This window comes from Canis aureus, chromosome 12, assembly GCF_053574225.1.
Source record: "Canis aureus isolate CA01 chromosome 12, VMU_Caureus_v.1.0, whole genome shotgun sequence".
Taxonomy (NCBI): domain Eukaryota; kingdom Metazoa; phylum Chordata; class Mammalia; order Carnivora; family Canidae; genus Canis; species Canis aureus.
Genome location: NC_135622.1, coordinates 2,176,729 through 2,185,441, shown reverse-complemented (window position 1 = coordinate 2,185,441; position 8,713 = coordinate 2,176,729).

The following is an 8,713-nucleotide window of genomic DNA, read 5'->3' as shown; positions in this document are numbered from 1 at the left end:
CATGCAGGAGACAAGTGTAACCCAGGTCTGCAGTGAGCCCCATGCAGGACTCCTGGAGGCACAAGCCCCCAGCCCGGACCTGCCAGTTCCTTGTGCATCGTCCTTTCCACAAGAGCACTTCCTTCCAAAGGAGGTGTCCCAGCTGCCAGAACTAGGGGCTTTCTCCCAGCAACATTCTCTAGAAGGCTGCAGCTGAGATTGCGGTAGGAGGGCCTGCAGTGGGCTGGGGGGCAGGCTGCGATGGAGACAGGGCTCCTGCCCCAGGGAGCATCAACATCTAGGTGACAGGGGAGGGGGCAGCTAAGAGGGACCTGCTCCTAGAGGCTTCAACCAGGAAGATGTGGGCTTAGTCCCTGGGAACCTGGGACAAGGGAAGCCACAGGTGGAGGCGGGGAGGAGCAGGTGTGTACGGTGACCTGGAGCCATTATTTGGGCCTTCAGTGACCTGGGCCTTCTGGCCGGTTCTCATCATGGGATGGGCCCCATTCCCTAAGGTGACAGGCCCCCGCCGACCCTTGGACCTGCAATGACAGTGGGCAGAAAGGATTTCTGGGTTTTGGTTTTTGCCTTCAGAAATCTTTCTCAATGAGGTCTGCACTCTTCTTTTTTTTTTTTTAAAGATTTTATTTATTTATTCATGAGAGACACAGAGAGAGAGGCAAAGACACAGGCAGAGGGAGAAGCAGGCTCCATGCAGGGAGCCCAACGCGGGACTCGATCCTGGGACTCCAGGATCACGCCCTGGGCCGAAGGCAGGCACTAAACCGCTGAACCACCCAGGGATCCCCGAGATCTGCACTCTTGAGGCTATCCAAGCCCCAGGACATGTCCCCTGGAGGCTACGGCTGCTGAGCCCATCCTGAGGTATCCTCAGTTACCCAGCAGATCAAGGACAAAGAACCAGGCGAAAGAGCTTTGGGGAAGCCCAAGGAGACAGTATACGGCAATGGTTGGTCTACACGGGGGCTCAATCCCAGCACTACCAACATTCGGGCCGGATCATCCTTTGTTAGGGCCCAGGTGCCGGGGGCTGTCCTGTGCACCACAGAATGTCTAGTAGCGTTCCTGGCTTCTACTCAGCACATGATAGAAGCCATTCCCCAGTGATGACAACCAAAAAACATCTCCAGACATTTCGTACGTCCCTGGGGGTAAAAATCATCCTTTGTTAAGAACCAGTGGAGTAGGGCAGCCCCGGTGGCACAGCGGTTTGGCGCCGCCTGCAGCCCGGGGTGTGATCCTGGAGACCCTGGGTGGAGTCCCACGTCGGGCTCCCGGTGCATGGAGCCTGCTTCTCCCTCTCCCTATGTCTCTACCTCTCTCTCTCTGTGTGTGTCTCTCATGAATAAATAAATAAATAAAATCTTAAAAAAAAAAAAGAACCAGTGGAGTACTGGCTTTGAGTTAGCATCCCAGCCCTACCCTCTGCTAGCTGTTACTGAACTAATCTGTGCCTCAGTTTTCCTTTCTGTAAAATGGGGATAATAATAATAACTACCTCATAAGGTCATCATGAAGTAAGTTAATACATGTAAAGGACAATGTCTAGCACATAATAAGCACTCAATAAACACCAGCAATTGTTCTTACCATAGAAACCAAATCACAGATAAAGTGGATGGTCAGAAAGATTGCTCCATAAATACTCGTTGGGTATACACAAGAAATTTAATCCAGTCATTCATTTTCTGCCCCGCTTATTTCTGGTAAACTATTTGAGGCAGCTGAAAATAAAAGCACATACACTAACAGGCAATTAAAAAAAATTTTTTTACAACCCAAGGGTAAATAATTTTAATAGTTGAAGAATTCATACAGATCAAGAAGTGAATCACTGATATCACCTAGATTAATAACAATGGAAGAGGTAGACACAGAGGTTTATAGGAGAAAATAACAACATGCAAAAATGTTCAGCAAAGACATAAGAATTTAAATAGCAACCAAAAATAACCTATTAAAAATGTCAGATTAGCAGAGAAGAGGACGATGCACCTGACACTCTCATGTACTATTGTTAGAAACATGGCAAATTAAAGTCAATTCAGAGATTAATAACCATTAAAACTGGAGAGACACTAAAGGAAGTTCATTTTGTCACGAACTCAAAATCCAACGGAGTGTTCACTGAGCAACAAGCAGAATCTCGAGCTTCCTAGCAGCCACCATGGAAACAAGAACTCAGCCCCAAGAACTGAGCGCCAGGCCCTCGAGGGAGGTCTGTTTTGTTCAGTGGGACGAAGAGGGAACCCGGAGACTGGGGCCTAGCCTGGGACCTGGGGCAACAGAATCAGACAAGGTTTCCATGGTGATGAACACGAAGCTTAGCTGCTACAAAGCTGGTTTCCAGAGCCACACACGGCTCCATAGCTCTGCTCTGGCCAAGGAGGTGCCCCCCCACCCAGAATGACTTCCCTGCACAGGCCCAGCCCTAGTGGCCACATGGGGCTGGCAGAGGAGCGGCCTGTCCCACCCCCCACCCGCGGGCTGGCCACCTGCAGACCCCAGGCTCCCCGGTCACCAGCACGTGCTGTGGCCCCTCAGCAAGGGAGGTCCCCCGTGGAGCCTGGCACTGGGAAGTCACTGGAACCCCCCGACACACACCCCCTGACTCAGGTCGGGACGGATCCCGGGGCGGTGGCGTGGAGGGACGAGGCCCTGGGCGGCAGTGTAGAGGGGACGGGGCACTGGGGGGGCATCGAGGGGCAGCGTGGATGGGCAACTCTGAGTGTAGGGAATAATGGAAATAGAGGCGCAGAGCCCCCAGCAAAGGAGACCAATGACCCAGACGTGACAGGGAAGGCAGCTCCTTGCCCTCTTAGCTGCCCCGTGCCTCAGTTTCTTCTTCTGTACAATGGGGATAATACCTCATGGCTTCTTGTCAGGACAAGGAGAGCCTCTGCAGAGTGCTGGCAGCAGTGCCCACACCGCATCAGCTCCATTACTGTCGTTGCTCCTGCCCCAGACGCATATGGGAACAGCAGGTCCCCTGGAGGGATGCGCAGGGCGGGGCAACAGGAGAACTTCCTGAACTTCCCAGTGGCTGTGCAGGCCTCAGCCTAGAGCCAGGCAGCGGGCGCAGCATTAGTTCACAGTGTTTCGGAGCAGCCCCAGCTGCGGTGAGAGGCCTGGCCCAGCACTAGTGGCTGCCCTTGTGCAAGGGCCGGGGGCACAGGCTGGCTCCAACCCGGGCCTCAGTTTACTCCCCCACAGAATGAAGTGACAGCACCAAACTGTCCCTACATCTGACTATGCACCGGAACCCCTTGGGGACATCGTGAAATGCAGACCCCGGGGCTCTGCCAACTGGTGCCAGGTCCCTGGAAGTGGAAACGAGAATCGGTGCTTTACCGTGCTCACTGGGCGGTCTTGATGTTCAGCGGGATCTGAAAGCCGCTGCCCCGATGTGCCCGGAGGCCCCGACGAGCCGGGAGGCCCGTCCGCCGTGCACCTGCTGATGGCACTTACTGGCTCACAGGGGTGGCTGTGGCCTCAGCTGTTGGGGCGCTGGCCTGGGGGAGCTCCCGAAAGCTGTACCGCAGCCCCAGGGCGCTCTTCCAGACTTCAGTCACCCCCAGAGGCAAGAAGTCCTGCTTTCTGTCTAATGGAAGCCTCCAGCACAGCGTTCCACTGCACGCTCCCCAGGTTCTGCTCTGAGGATTGAGGACAGGGCCAGTCAGTGCCCTCAGGCTCCACCCCTCACGACCCCAAGGCTGCCAGCGGAGATGGCTCTTGACTTTGGCCCTTTCCTTCCATTCCCATTGTTCCTGCCCTGTTTCGGGCTGTCAACACCCCCTGTTTGGACCATCTAACAGTTTCCTAGCCACTCTCCTGCCCTCCAGTCTCTCTCCTCCTCAAGCATTTCCTCATGGTATCAGCAGTCATGTCCCTACGCCCACCTCTGATTGCATCATGTCTCTAGCACACAACCCTCCACACCTGTCAACCAAAACCGAACTCCTCTGACGGGCACTCGAGGACTTTCAGAGCCCAAACCAACCAACATTTCTGTTTCACCGCTTATTATCTCTCTCTTGCATACCGCCCTCTGGCCAAGAACCACCTTGAGCTATAGTTAATTCTCTTTGAGTTTGTTTGATAGAGGGTTTCCCAAACTTGTATACCTTGGAACTCTCTCTCTACTCCTGCCCACTTTTTTTTTTTTTAAAGATTAATTTGTTTATTTTGAGAGACAGTGCACAGACAGTGAAGAGAAGGCAAGAGCCTTAAGTAGACTCCACACTGAGCGCAGAGCCCAAAGCAGGGCTTCATCTCAGGACCCTGAGATCACAACCTGAGCTGAAACCAAGAATCAGAGGCTTAACTGACTGTGCCATCCAGGCCCCCTACTCCTGCCTATTTTTCACAGCAAGATACCTATAACATTTCATGGATACTAAGTGATTCATGGTACTCAGTTTAGGAAACACTATGCTTTTCCATCTGCTTGTCAATGGCTTGACTCTATTCTAGAATCTGCTTAGGTCTTGAACTCCAGCTCAGAACAACCAACTGATGTTGTCATGCCTGCTATCTCACCATCGGACTGTTTCTATCAGGGTTTACGGAGGCATGGAAACCAGGACATGTCCCCACACTTACCCTTTCTTTGCTATCCTTCCTGAACTGGTACCACATTTTCCCCAAAAGTTGAATTGCCCAAGGTCCGTCTTGATTTACTTAAATGAGCACAGTTGGCCATTCAACCAGTTTTGTTTTCCCGACCTCCAAATAAACAGCTTCCGCGTCTCCTTAGCAATTCAAGCAGGTAAGTATCTACCTCTCCTGGGGCTACTCCCTTTCCTGTATCTATGACAGACTGCTGTTGATTGATCACAGCACTTGCTCCTAAGTTCCAGATGTGATGGTATAGATTCAGAATCCTCCCCTGGCCCCACATCCCAGGCAGGTATTATCCATCCATCAGAGTTGGCATGCCAGTTGAGACAGTCCTATTTACTAGCAATGACCTAGTTGATTAAATAGCGAATGTGTTTACTAGGAAAGCCCTGTTGAGTTTCAATTTCAACTCCCTTACGGAATCTCAAACTAGAGTAGTCTCTAGTTACACCCCATCTACTCCAAGCCTTTCAGGCTAGAGTATCTGGGTTGTGGGGAGGATTTATTAGAAGCCTAATTTGGCATAAGAATTGGAACTATACTGCCAAGGTCAGAAAAGCTTCCACTACCGATTGTCCTGGAGCTTCGTCCACCTCCCGACTCTTGCCAGACCTCACAGAAGTAAAGAAGAGCCCCTGAGAGGCTACAAAACAAATGACAAACTACCCCTAGAAAAACAACTCCCTGGGGCAGACAGCACTTGGAGACAGCCTTCCATGTCCCCCAGCAGCAGCGAGGCTTTCAACTTGGCTGGAGCTGATGCAACTATCAGCAATGGAACCATGTGCAGTGGAAGGATTGATGTCTTTGGTCAGATAAGAGGCTGCTCCAGTTTCTTCTCTCCCCTCCTCTCCCTCCCCTCCTTTTCCTCCAAGCTGATCACATTTCCTTGGTGATTTTCATGCTTAGTCAGTAGGTCTTAGGGGACAAGTGTGAATTCCGTGGGGACTTTGTATAAAGTACTCTGTACTAGTGTTATCCTTTGTATCTTCCTTCCTGCCGTAAGCATTTATTAAACACCTACTGTATGCTACGCAGTGGGCACCGTTGTAGAAAAGCAAGCCCTTGAGAACTCACACTGGAGCCACCAGGAGAGGCTGTATATTCAACAAAGATAATGTTGCTGCTCAATCAGCAGAAAAATGATTTTCAAGTTGTTTTCTCTCTTCTTTAGACCTCAAGAGAGCTGTAAACTGCGTGGGAGAAAACTGAGAGCCTGGAAGCTAAAATGCAGGAATTCCAAAGGATTTTACAAAATCCTGAAGAGCCCTCATAGGGTGAACACAAGCCAGGTCTCAAACCCAGGATACTACAGAGATGAGTGGGACACTTCCTAGCCTTGACTTATTGCCAGGAACTGTTTAATTGTTATATATTCACTCCTAGGTCCCTAAAATAGTGCTAGGAATTAAATACTATTATTATCGTCACTTAAAAGATGAGAAATCAAGGCACAAAGAGGTTAAATGTCTTGCCCAAGGCCAGCAGCTGAGAAGTGGTGGAGCTGAGATTTGAACCTATGTAATGTCCTTGCAGATCCTAAAGTACCTCAAATATATACGTGGAAATAAACAGCAGAGTGCTAATTCATGGATCTACGTGGGGCGGGGTGGGTGACTGGATGAGCTTCTTACCCGGGCCTTCCTAGTGGAGACAGAAGGTTTTGATAGATAGGAGCACAGGGTGCCTACCGTCCCCCACCCCCAGACTTTTAAGGAAGGCTTCTTGAAGGCTAGCCACTGCCCCAGGCCCACTCCCGCGTCCCTGTCCCCCTGACAGCAGCAGCCCGGTGGTCTAGCACCTGACTAGGGGTACAGTCTTCACATACTTGTGTCCTTGAGTGCCACACACAGAGACGGATCTGCCTGGGCCCCTTCATGTACTAGCACAACTCCGCCCGATATAACTGGTACCTAGTGTGGCACCGTCCTGACCTGGTCCTAGAAGCTCGAAGCCCTAACTTCTAGACTGGACTCTAGCACCTACTGTCCCTTGATTTTTTTTTTTCCCCCATCTGTAAATATTTATTCATTCAGTAAACAGTTTTGAGCAATTTCATCGTGCCCCGAGACCACCAAGGTGATTCAGTAGTTGCCCCCAAGGAATTCAGGATTTGCTGGTAGAGACAGAGCGGGAAGGGGCTCTTTGTGATGCCCCTCGGCCTCCTGGGTCTCCGGAGACCTGGCCCTGCCCGCAGCCAACTTGAACCGCCGATGAGGTCACACAGGGGAACGTGCTCTGCAAACGGGAGGGGGAGATGGGGCGGGGCGGGAGGCGGAGGCCCAGGAGCGAGGCCGGCCGTGCAGACCTGGGGCAGGCAGGTGCTCGGCCTGGGGCAGTGACCTGGGCGAGGCCTCCCCGACGCGGGAGGCTGAGGCCTGGAGCTCGGGCTCATCACCCCAGCGGGCCGAGCCCAAATCCTGGCGCCCCGGCCAGGCTGCTGTGAGCTCCGGCCGGCGGGAGCCTGCGCCCTGGAGCGTCGCTGTGCTTGGGGCCGCAGCTGCTGCGGCCGCTCGGCTCCCTGACCCCTCCCGCGCGGTCCCAGCCGCAGCAGCGACGACGGGAGGAGGCCGCTTTCCACGAATCCCTTCCGGAACCGGGTGCCCCGCCGGCCCGAGGTGCCGCGGCCGCCGTCCGCGGTGCTGAAGCGCCCCCTGGAGCCAGGTCCCGCTCGCATCCTTCCCTGTGTACGTCCCTAACCGGCCTCCCGGGGGACGGGAGGCAGAGATGCTCCAGGACTCGGGCGCGCGCGCGCGGCAAAGTGGCAGAGGGCAGCGCAGTCCTCTCGCCGGCGAGCAGGCGCCGTCCTCCCATAGGGCACGCTCAAGGGCTGACGTGCCGCACCGGGACGGGCTCCTCCCTGGCCGGGGACTCGTGGGAGGGCACCAGTTTCTCACGCGTCCTAAAATCTGGATCCAGGGGATCCCCGGGGGGCGCAGCGGTTGAGCACCTGCCTTCGGCCCAGGGCGTGACCCCGGAGTCCCAGGATCGAGCCCCACATCGGGCTCCCTGCATGGAGCCTGCGTCTCCCCCTGCCTGTGTCTCGGCCTCTCTCTCTCTCTCTCTCTCATTAATAAATAAATAAAATCTTGGGGGAAAAAATCTGGATCCAGAGAACAAATATGCAAGAAAACCCTCCAGTCTGCCCTGCCCAGACCCCAAGCCATCCCATCTCCTATCCCACACTCCAGGCTCTCTGGCTAATTTGGCCAAAGGGATTTTCAGTGGATAAGGCCTCCTTTTGGGGAGAGTCTGCAGATCCTCCTCACATTTCTGGCATCAGCGGCTCTACACCACGCATGAACACACATTTATCACGAGCCATTTATTCAGTAGTAGTTGGAGGAGTCTACAAAGACACCAACAATAAGCCAATAGTTCAAAATCAGCACAGTTATTTTTGCCTGAGGAAAATCCAAGCCAGATGGTGGCAGAGTATCAGGAAAAGTAAAGCCAAGCTCCCAAACTGAGCAAGGAGTTTTGTAAAATCCCCTTACTTTAGGTTTTTCTGCTCAGTCCTTTGCTAGACCAGCAATTTAGCTTCCTACCAACTGGGTTTATTGAACTCTTAAGTATCACTGGAAAACAAGATACATAAGATATTCAAGCTCTCGTCCATCCAAGCGTCCTGGTTCATGTCTTCGTTTGCAAGCAGCCACTCGTCCCTCCTCAGACCAGTGGCAATTCAAACAAGGGGCAAATAAGTTCTGAGGAGCTTTGGGGGAAACTGGAATGGTGTTTGAATCTATTAAAAAGCTACAGCTGACCCGAATGGATAAAGTCCAGTCTATTGACTGGACAAAGGGCCCAGAGGAACTGAAGTTGCCGCTTCCTTTAGCCATACTCCCAAGTAAGTCAGATTTACTGAAACTGAAGTGTTTGCTTCTCCACGGGAGAAACTATTCCACTTGGTGGTCACAGTAAAGTAGCCAATATTTGAACCAACTGTTCTGCTTCCAGTCTTCCCAATGCCATCATCTGCTGTGGCATGAAGCCAACATATTAAGTACCAAAGAGAATATTCTGAAAAGCAATTAGATTTGCCACAGATAGTCACAAACATTCTTAGGCAATTGTTAGAACTACATTGCAG